This window comes from Chiloscyllium plagiosum, chromosome 14, assembly GCF_004010195.1.
Source record: "Chiloscyllium plagiosum isolate BGI_BamShark_2017 chromosome 14, ASM401019v2, whole genome shotgun sequence".
Lineage (NCBI taxonomy): Eukaryota > Metazoa > Chordata > Chondrichthyes > Orectolobiformes > Hemiscylliidae > Chiloscyllium > Chiloscyllium plagiosum.
In genome coordinates, this window is record NC_057723.1 from 77524683 (window position 1) to 77536519 (window position 11837).

The 11837-nt window shown below is 44.5% G+C and overlaps 1 protein-coding gene across 2 annotated transcripts in view; it reads right to left on the reverse strand.

Annotated features, from left to right (window-relative positions):
- Positions 1–11837, reverse strand: part of LOC122556821 (fibroblast growth factor receptor 4-like) — a 63580-nt gene that overhangs the window by 49471 nt on the left and 2272 nt on the right. The gene's annotated exons all lie outside the window — the stretch shown is intronic.

Here is an 11837-nt window from a genome sequence, read left to right on the forward strand (position 1 = left end):
TGCTCTGAAAATTTGCTCTGACCTGCTGCGCTTTTCCAGCAACACATTTTCAGCTCTGATCTCCAGCATCTGCAGACCTCACTTTCTCCTGTGATCCAATTTGCCAGACGAAGCTAGCAGTGAGACTGAACAAATACTTCTCATTTTCTGTATCGTCCATGGTTTCAGTCACACGACATTTAACACATACTTTCAACCCAAGAGTAAGAACATTTGTGCATTACAGTGTGATCAGGATCAACTGATGAACATGGATACAGAAATCAATTTGGCATATCCTAGCAGACCCATGTAGAAAGACACTATATTCTCCTCAACAAAGCATCAAGTTACTTCTTAAGATTCCAATCGTTTTGCCTCCCAGTAACCTCTGAGAAGCAATTCTAAAGAATTATCACTACTTTGCGAACAGAATCATTTTATGAATATCAGTTGCTGTTTGGTCAGTCTGTGCCATGGTTATGATGTTTCGGTGCAATTGACTGGCATGTTCATCATCACTTCCTTCTTAAAGAAAATCAGCAAGATTGAAATGAACAAAGCAAGTTTGAATCATTTGGATAATTAGTTCCTTTGCTGTTCAGTCAGGTAAAAGCTTGCTGGTCAGAGTCCTGTAAACACAAGTGCCTGTGCTGACTAATCCATCTGTGAATCCTAGCATCGATAAGTATCTGTAAAGTCCAATGACCATTCCCTGTATGCGATCTTTGAATCATGAGGCACTCTTCAATTTAACAAAGATACGTGAATATATCTTACTCTGCACACAATGGTTGTGGGGAAAAATAATTATTGAATTCAGACAGAAAGGGAGAAATTTTCCCATTGATAGTTAGTGTGTTGTAGGGTGAGATTGACGGCAGTTGGTCCACCATGGCTCAGCACAACTTTACTCATTCAAACTCTGCCCTTCACCTTATTAGAAACAACAAAGAACAAAGAAAATTACAGCACAGGAACAGGCCCTGCGGCCCTCCAAGACTGCACTGATCCAGATCCTCGATCTAAACCTGTCGTCTATTTTCTGTACCCCTCTGCTCCCTGCCCATTCATGCATCCATCTAGATACATCTTAAATGACCCTATCGCGCCCACCTCTACCACCTCCGCTGGCAACAGGTTCCAGGCACCCGCCACTCTCTGTGTGAAGAACTTTCCACGCATATCTCCACTAAACTTTTCCCCTCTCACTTTGAACTCATGACCCAGAGTAATTGAGTCCCCCATTCTGAGAAAAAGCTTCTTGCTATCCACCCTGTCTATACCCCTCATGATTTTGTAGACCTCAATCAGGTCCCCATTCAACCTCTGTCTTTCTAATGAAAATAATCCTAATCTATTCAACCTCTCTTCATAGCTAGCACCCTCCATACCAGGCAACATCCCTGTGAACTTCCTCTGCACCCTCTCCAAAGCATCCACATCCTTTTGGTAATGTGGTAACCAGAACTGTACACAGTATTCCAAATGTGGCCAAACCAAAGTCCTATACAACTGTAACATGACCTGCCAATTCTTGTCCTGAATACCATGTCCGATGAAGGAAAGCAAGCTGTATGCTCTCTTGACCACCCTATCTACCTGTGTTGCCACCTGCAGAAAACAATGGACCTGAACATCCAGATCCCTTTGCATCAGTTTTCCCCAGGACTTTTCCATTTACTGTATAGTTTGCTCTTGATTTGGATCTTCCAAAATGCATCATCTCACATTTGCTCAGATTGAACTCCATCTGCCATTTCTCTGCCCAACTCTCCAATCTATTAATGATGCAGCTGGGCTCTTTGACCTTTCCTTGGCCTAACATGCAGCCAGATTGGCAGAAGAGCTGAAAATGTCCACCATTCATGCTGCTGGCGCCATGTTTAAAATCCAGTTGCACACCACATCAGACACTGTTAACCAGGAACGAGCCCTCACATTGCTGTACTCTAGTCTCAATGTTTAAGGAGAAAAGAACACTCGCTCCCTGCTTTACAGACAGGGGTGTGGAGGTGTTAGTGGATGGGATAGTGGAGAGGAAGACAGTCAGCCTGGGTACAGATCCAGATCCCTCATTCCTGAAGAAGGGCTTGTGCCTGAAACGTCGATTCTCCTGTTCCTTGGATGCTGCCTGACCTGCTGCACTTTTCCAGCAACACATTTTCAGTACAGATCCAAGCCCAGGTCAGTGCTGTCTGATGGGTGAAGATGAAGACAGCAGTGTAGGAAGAATGTCAATGATCTTCTGTGAGGATAGGTGCCATACCTTCTCTTTGCTACCTCACACTCATAGGTTCACTACGTACTCCAACTGTCAGTGCACACAGCTCTCAAAGCTCATGAACTACAGCTCTCACTAATATATGCATCAGACCCACTCAACAGCTCTCACCAACCTCATCCTCCCAAACCACTCACTTTTCCTGCCTTCTGTGCTTACTGCTCACTCACTGAAGATATCTCACCAACCTCTCCGACCTCTGCAGCAATGTTCTTCTATCATACTCAGTGCCTCCTTTTGTTTCATTGCAGGAAAGATGGGCCCAATTCCCAGCCTGATGCCTCCACAGCACCCTCACTGACCCACCTTTAATCCTCTAGACTGGTTACACTTGTTCTTAGCCCAATCCCCAGACGGCATGGACACAGCTCCCCGGACCAAGCGCCTGACTGACTGTGGCCAACCTCCAGGACTGGAATAGGACAATTCTCTTGACTGGCTGTTGTGGTACACCTTGATTGACTGTAGCCCACTCCACTCCATCCCACCCCCCACCCAACCCCCCCAATCCCCTTTGAATTTCACCCACGGCCATTTGGTTGAAGCACATGCACTGTGTTTGCTGTGTAAACTGCTGTCATGTGCTGCAGATGTGGCACCTGATGTTCAATGCTCCCCAGTGTGGTGAGCTGCCTGCTTCTTCTCTGGACTAAAAAACAATGCAAGCCATAGAGACTGTAACTGAGCACTATAAACCATGTGTGCTAAGAAAACAACGTGATCCAAGGTCAGTACTGAACTCAGTGAGTTTGTGCTAAGCAATGTGAAGTAGACAGAGGCTGGCAGCCTTCAGGTAAGTCCAATGTAAATGAGTCTTAAGAACTGCATGACCTTTAAGTGTGTCTTTGCATGTATCACAAACTAGGCAAAAGTGAGGACTCAGATGCTGGAGATTAGAGTCGGCATTAGTGGTGCTGGAAAAGCACAGCAGGTCAAACAGCATCCAAGGAGCAGGAGAATCGATGTTTTGGGCAAAAGCCATTCATCAGGGCTTCATCAGGTGTAACACAAACTGACAGGAGATGCAAGTAGCAGGTGTCCCTGAGCTCTCAAATGTTGAAGGGATGAGATGGTGTGTGAGCTGGTCTTAATGTACGTGTGATAATGTGGTGAGGCCAGTGGTTCACACCAATGTCAATTTGTGTGGAAGAAATTGCAAGGAGGATGGTGTCCGTGGTGCATGCAGGGACATTGTTGTGAGTAAACAATGAGATGACATTGGAACAAGCTTTCATCGAGGTGCAACCACCAGCTACTTGTTCAGATTTACTTTGGGAATTTGTGCTGCCCTGCTTCTCGGGGAAGGAGAGGAATATTGGAAATGGGATATAAAGAAGGACAGTTAGGGCTTTAATGAGATGTAATTGCATGAAAATAATATAGTTGGCACTTACTAGTGAGATTCTGAAGTTTTCATTTGAGGGTCAGGAAGAAAATTGCAAACACCTTTCTCGAGATTCTGATTTTTTCATTCTCTACGTTTATTCCATCTCGTTTTTCACTGCTCACGGTACACTAGTGATGGGAAAATATTGCCCCAAATCTTGTGTATTGTTACCATTCTGCTCCTTCAGGCCAGATTTTTATGTCAAAAGTCCCATCTCTGGATAGGAAAACAATCTATTTCTCAGTGTCTTAAAGAAACTCAATAAATGCATGTTCCTGTTGTGAAGGCACAGCTGGCAGTGGGAAGGGAAAATGCGTTGCCCATTGTAACACTAAGCAACATGCAAATGAAAAGGTTTTAAGTTAGTTTCAGGATCTGTACTCATTCAGGGTAATAGGGCCTTTAGCTGTAGAGAGGAAAATTCAAACTGGATTTCAATGTCTGACCACTGTCCAGCAACTCATTTCTTGAAGTCCAAATCAGAGTGAATGAAAGAAACAATTCCAGTTCAGCTGTGAAGCTCCCCATAGATGAATAGTTTGCTTACATACAATAACCCAGGCTCACAGCCAATGATTTTATTTTAAAGTGATGAGCACCAATGGTGTCCAGAATTCTGCATCTTCAGAAGGTGGGAGGGGGAACTGGTAAAAGCAGAATGCTTTATAAAAGTAAGGGTCCCACCGGTGACTGAGCTAATACAGCTCATTAAAAGGGTGCCACCTCCCTTTCTCAACAAAGTCCGATATCACACACTGTGTTCACTCACTGGACATTGTCGTAGTTTCAAGGAGTCAGTCTGGTTTTGAAAGAGACAACATCCTCTTGCCAATCCAACCCCCCCCCCCCACCTCCCCCCGCTAACTCAAGATCACAGGAAAAGATGCTGTATGCTTGATTAGTTTCTTTAACTTGGGAGTACAACAGCAAACAGTTGTGAAAGAGCCAATCTTGACTAACAGCGGGCTCTCTGTCTACTGAAAACAGCATGTCCGTCTCCCTCTCACTCTCTCTTCCTGTTGTTTTAAAGTTTGGATCCGAAAGAGCTTTGCTCAAGACAGGGGCGTAATTCTTCTGACGTCCACTCTCACTTGTCTGAGCCATCAAGGGCCATCTGTTCATTCTGCTGTTATCACAGTGTTGACAAAGAACCCTCTTACTTCCCAACATCCCCTCCCGTTACCAGCCTCTCCTCCCTGACTCTCTGACATGCAGCCATTCACTAACTATAAACAAGCCTTCCTGAATCTCTGAAGCTTAGAGCTCCGATACTTCAACACTCATGTTTATCTCAAACGTTTGTCATTTGTCTAGCATTTGTCAAGTGTCAAGTGGACTAAGACAGAACCTTTTTTGTCAGCTCGTGCAAGCTATTCTATTAATAATTAGACATAAAATTCATATAGTCTGAGTTAGTCAGTATCCTCATCTCCTTTGTCCCGATCACAGTGATGTGACCATGGACTTTGGTTTTCAGTTAATTTATCTGTCAGCTGTCCTGATAACTTAGTGAACATCATCAGTGAATCTCACGGTCAAACAGTGTGCTGCTGGAAAAGCACTGCCGTTCAGGCAGCATTCGAGGAGCAGGAGAGTCCACGTTTTGGGCATAAGCCCTTTATCAGGCTCGAAAAGTCAATTTTCCTGCTCCTCGGATGCTGCCTGATCGGCTGTGCTTTTCCAGCAGCACTCTAATCTCCAGCATCTGAGGTCCTCACTTTCTCCTAGTGAATCATACAGGTCAGGAAGATCCCGGGATGGATTGTCAGTTCAGTAAAAGGTGCTATAAACAGTTTCCATGGGATGAATTTTACCAGAAATTGGCTGTGTCAATTTTGATGAGCCTCTTGTAGGGTTTCTCTCCATGAGTCCCAGCCAGTTTCCTCATGTTAATCTTTTCAGGCTCACCTCATTACCTATGCACAATGCCCCTCTGACATTCTGCTTATCGTATCTCACTCTCACCACAGGAGAAAGTACTCACCACTGTCAGGTCCTTCCCAATTCCTTGTCCATCCTGAAAGCCAGGATATGCTGCAGATAAACACCATTAGTCCCAGACCAGCCCTGCTCAGTCTATGTGAATTGCCCCTGGCATGTCAGACTGAGGGAAACTGGCACCCTTCCCTGCCGACAGGGGCCTGGAGATGCTGGTGAATAGGGACATACAGAGGAAAGCTGTGCGCTTCCTTCAGGACTGGCACAGGACACCACACCACCACCAGCCTGCCTGAGGCGTGCCAGTTTGTGAGGTTTCCACACTCTGGGAGAAGGCAGCAAAGTAGGAAGAAGATTAATTAACTCCTCTGCTCTGTGAAACTAAGTGCCTCCATCTACTACCTACACTCATTCTCTTCTTCCACTTCACACACCCTCTACCAAGGATCACGGTCTCTCATTCTCAGTGTCCCACAGCCACCTGATCCCCACATTATTAACCCTGTATGACCTCAGTGCTGCTGAAGCCCTCTCTCATGACACCTCATCACATTTGCCCCACTGGCACCAGCACTGACAGTTGGGCCACTCACTTCCATCTCATTCAGTGCCTCTTGTTATTTCAGGAGTAAAAGCAGCCACATTAGGTCAGCACATGATGGGGTGGGGGTGGGGGTGGGGGTGGGGGTTCAACAAGGACAGGATCCTGACCCTGACTGATCCAAACTGCCAACTGACTGTACCCAAGTCCTGGACTGGCATGGGAGGTTATATTTGACTGTGTGTGTCAGAACCCTGACCGAAGGGTGTCTCCTTGAGTTTGACTGAGGACTACTTGGCTTAACCTTTGTGGTCTGTTCACTGCCTAGGCTGTTAGCAGATGGTGCAGGTGTGAGGTTGGTGTTGCACTCTGACAACCAGCAATAAGTCTGTGCCCTTGATCACTGACTGCTGACAGGCAGAACAAGCTACATGGCTTTGTGAGTGTGCTAAAACACAGGTCAAGGCAGACATACAGTGAGTCTTTAAACTCCAGCTGATGGTACACAGTTTAAAAACGCTTGGCAAGATAACATAGCAAAGGCAGAAATGCTGTGGCGTGTTCGAGTCAGTATAAAGTGATTGAGCATGAAGATAGCAAGCGAGAAGTCCCGAGGTGCACCTGGTCAAAATCCATGTGCTGGGGACCATGTCCCACTGCACACCATTTCCTGACAGCAGCGATGAAAGGTTTGGATTTGAACTAATGTTACAATAAAAAGCTCAGGGATATTGTACATGGATCACGTGTGCGCCACCAGAATGTGGTAAGGCTGATAGATGTCTGATGCCACAGTGTTCATGAATGTGGGATGTATGCGGTCGCTCCCTGTGAAGCACACCCTGAAATTTTGGTGACTGCTATACCATCGAGGACGAAGGAGCAAGCGGCAAGCTAGAGTAACCAGGAACCTGCTCGACTTTCCTGTCGCATACTGTCACCATCAAGTGGGTGGGTGAATGGGAAACTGCACAGAAATGAAGTGAGATTAACTAAGGCTGGCTTGTTAATGCACGCCAATAACCCTCTCACAACTCATTGGTGAGAATCTCATCTCACTGGACTAGACTTGGGTGGAGAATGGCATATTTTGTTCTCCACATTGAGAAACTCCTCACTGCCGATCTTGCACGATTTCACAATTTTCTCGTCAATTCCCACATTCAGTGGCTGTGATGATCCCACCCCATATGAAAGAGAGAAAGCTTGGACCAACATGTGGGTGAACGTGTGCAGACTTTAATGGCTTGCACAGATTGCAATGATTGCTGCCGCTGTGAACATTGAGACTAGAAATGATTAATAATCACTTTAATACGTTCCTGGAACAGCTGTTGTGATGGCACTTTGGGGAAAGACCACTGTCTAAGGTCCTTCGACCAAAGTACAATGTGACCCTACCGGTGCCTCAAACATATGGCATAGGCCCCAAATGGTAGAACTAGAAAGTGGTCCAGCTTCTGGGCGGCGCGGTGGCTCAGCGGTTAACACTGCTGTCTCACAGCACCAGGGACCCAGGTTCAATTCCTGCCTCGGGCAACTCTCTGTGTGGAGTTTGCACGTTCTCCCCATGTCTGCATGGGTTTCCTCCGGGTGCTCCGGTTTCCTCCCACAGTCCAAAGATGTGCAGGTTAGGTGAATTGGCCATGCTAAATTGCCCATAATGTCAATTTATGGGCACATAGTGTCAGGTGGATTAGTCAGGGGCAAATGTAGAGGAATGGGTTTGGGTGGGTTGCTCTTTGGAAGGTTGGTGTGGACTTGTTGGGCCGAAGGGCCTGTTTCAACACTGTAGGGAATCTAATCTAATGAAACACGTGTATGGAGTGAACAGCATAGCTCAACGTAGGCTTGTACACAGAGCAGATGAAGTGTCAGATTGGCACAAAGACAAACTCAGACAGATAGACTGACTGAGCGTGGTTGATAGACTCCAGTCTCCTTACACAGTGAGAAAGGTAGCTACGTCCCATGTTAGCAGACTATTGGCTTGGACAGATAGAGACAGACTGGCACTCTCAGGCAGAATCTTATCACCTCTAAAGTTTTCAGGCATTGCAACCACACGGTGTTCCCAACCCCACACAGCCCAAGTCACAATATGATGAGAGGCTGCCTCCATGTCCCTGTCCAATTAAGGAAGGTGGGCAGGTCATGGATGCGTGTGCTCCAGTGGGAAGGTCAGTGGAAACAACGTAAGAGGTAGGTGCTGCTTAGACAGAGAGCAAGTCAAAATGGAGGCACTGATGAAGACTCCAGGTTTCATAGCAACCAATCAGCAGGAAAACTCCTCAATTGGAAGGCTCTTGTCCATGTTTGTGCCTGTCTGTTCCTGCCTTGTGCTGCTACTGCAGTGGCATGGAGAACAGCCTTTAGTGTCCCTCTACCCTCGCACCATGAAGTCACCTTTGACATCCTGTCAGATTGCTGCAACTGTGTACTCATCCCATAAGATTTTATATTCATTCAAGGCTTACAGGGATTGTAGGGTGAGCATTTACAGCTCGTGCCAATTGCTGTTAAGACTATTTAAGATTCATCCATTTTTGGAGGCGTAGAGTCAAAGAGATACACAGCACGGAAACAGACCCCTCAGTCCAACTTGTCCATACACCGGATACCCTAAATAAATCTAGTCCCATTTGCCAGCATTTGGCCTATATCCCTCCAAACCCTTCCTATTCATGTGCCCATCCAGATACCTTTTAAATGTTGTAATTGTGCCAGCCTCCACCACTTCACCACATCCTCTGGCAGCTCATTCCACACACGTACCACTCTCTGCGTGAAAAAGTTGCCCCTTAGGTCTCTTTTATAATCTTTCCCCTCTCACCTTAAACCTAAGCCCTCTAGTTTTGAACTCCCCCACCCTGGAAAGGATATTGTTTATTACCCTACCCATGCCCCTCATGATTTTATAAACCTCTATAAAGTCACTCCTCAGCCTCCGACGCTCCAGGGAAAACAGCCCCAGCCTGTTCAGCCCCTCCCTATAGCTCAAATCCTCCAACCCTGCCAACATCCTTGTAAATCTTTTCTGAACCCTTTCATGTTTCACAACATCCTTCCTATAGCAGGGAGACCAGAATTAAATGCAGTTTTCCAAAAGTGGCCGAAACAATGTCCTGTACATCTGCAACATGATCTTGCAACTCCTATACTCAATGCACTTACCAATAAAGGCAAGCATACCAAATGCTGCCTTCACTATCCTGTCTATCTGTAACTCCACTTTTGAAGGAATCTCCTCGGATTTTACCATTAAGTGTATAAGGCCTGCCCTGAATTATCTTTGGATCTACAGTCTCATTTGGCCAAACCAGGCAAGCATGGCCAATTTTCTTCCCCAAAGGGCACTATTGAACCAAATGGAATCTTACACCAATCAATAATAGCAGAGAATATCTTACATTTCCAGATTACTTAATTAATTGAATTTTAATTTCACCAGCTGCTGCTTTGAGTTTTGAATCATCGCCCCTTGAGCTTTCGCTTTTGTACGAGTCCAGCGACATTAGCACCATGATATTGTCTCTCCTTCAGGAGCATATTGCTGCTTAATTGGCTGCAGGCCACTGAGGAACTCTTGGAAGCAGCAACGTGTAAGGGAGCTGAAAAAGTGTGCAGACAAAATAGAGAGAATCCAGTCTTATACATGAAGAAGACGTTAGGCCTAGATTGACAATGCAGGCTATATCATGAGAATGCGCACATACTGGTAAACAGTCAGAATTAACATTTCCTCCAAGTATTCATGGGGACGGTAGGAATAATATGACTGCTCCAAGCAAACTGATCCTAGTTAAGATAACCTAAGTTATTATTTTTGAATTCAACTACAAGCCTCATACTAGAGGACTCGGCTTCAAGTGAGTGAAAGAAAGTTCCAGGCTGATATGGAGAAATCCTCTTCCACAGAATAAATAATTAACATGGACTAAACATCTGAAAGAGAATGGAGACAAAACCTGGAATCATTTTGGAAAAACAACTGGATGCTGTAGTGAGGCGATGCTGGGATTTCTCTTGTGTGGAATGGACAAATTACCTCTCTCCTCTGTATCACCTCTGTGTTAACCCCACGTGCATCTATATGTAAACCATCAACTTCAAGCATACCATCCGCTCACTTGGTCAAACATTACTCCAGCGAGAGCGCAAAGCAGCTTTGGGAATAAAACCTGCAATCACTTTGTTTATTTAGAAAATAGCCTGAGATAAAATACCTGTTGTGTTACAAATACTTATTCATTTTTTAGAACCAGGTATCTCTCTGTCATCACACAAACCGCATTGCTCCATTATATGGAGATGGTCAAGTAATGCAAACCAAAACAGTGATTTCTTCAAAAGCAGACAATCAATAATGTGGGTTAAAGACTGGGATCAAACACAATCTTCCAATACTTTCAAATATCAACTTGCTGCATTATTTTGCTCTAAGGAATCAGATTTAAATTTTGATATTTACAAGATATTTGCAATGCATTTGATGATGAAAAAGCAAGAAATATAAAGTCAGCATTGATATGTTCCCACATTCAGGTTAATATTTCGATTATATTCCAACAGGACTACAAACAAATACAGCTCTTGTTTTGTAAATTCATTCTCAAGCCCAGTTTTACAGGGTCAGTTACCCTTCAGTTACTCTCCTATCCTTAACCCAGGGATGCTGAAACTAATGCTATGTACTTGTCCATGAGAAATTATAAATCAAATCTGGTGACATCCCTGTCCTAATGTCCCATTTACACACTACCGAAAAAAACTGAGAAACTGGAAGAGCCTCTTCATTTACTTTTAAGTATAATTATTCTGCACTAGGTTTGACGTGAGGAGTAGTAATTCCATAGTTTACAACAGTTTGCATAAATCTCACAATTTAAGTGAATGCAACGATCCACCACAGTACTCGACTCATTTCCTGATCTTCTCCATATCTGCTTGCCCAATATACTGGCCCTTTTGTGAAGTATTTCAGATGTGAACAATCAGTCTTGTAAAATTTCTGTTGTATTATGGACTACAAGATCAGTATGGATTTCAATATATCTTAATAAGATTTAAGGTTTTATTGTAAAACCATGAGAACATTATATCTGTGCTTACTTACTGCAGTGATTTCAGTGCAAACTAACCTAAGGAATAATCTCTCATTACAGTCACTCACATAAACATTGATAAGAGCACACTGTTGTTCCTGCCTGTCCACTGGAGGCACCTTTAAACAATAATTAATAAACATTTGAAAAAGCATGATTGTACATTGAGCACTGGCTGGTCTGATGGGGACTAGTGATTTCCTGTAAGGAAGCTGATTTTTCTTTAAGTTGTCAGAATGAGTTTGACCCTTTCATAACACCTCCACTGTGAGTCCCAGAAGATCCGCTCTCATTGATGTCTTTCTGACTATATGGGATTTCCAATTCACTGCAAGGCAATGGCTTTTAAAAAAACGAGACCTATAGGTCCTGAGCATGGGGCTAGGACTCATTCTAAGAGCTCATATCCTGACAAAACAGAGAATGGTGTGGTCTCACTACAAGAGTGAGTCATTTTAAGACTGGATAGGAATGAAATTTGTGTCCTGAGCTGGTGTGAGAATGGTAGGACAATAAATATATATGCAAGTTGGTGATTGTTATTAGATTAGATTAGATTAGATTACTTACAGTGTGGAAACAGGCCCTTTGGCCCAACAAGTC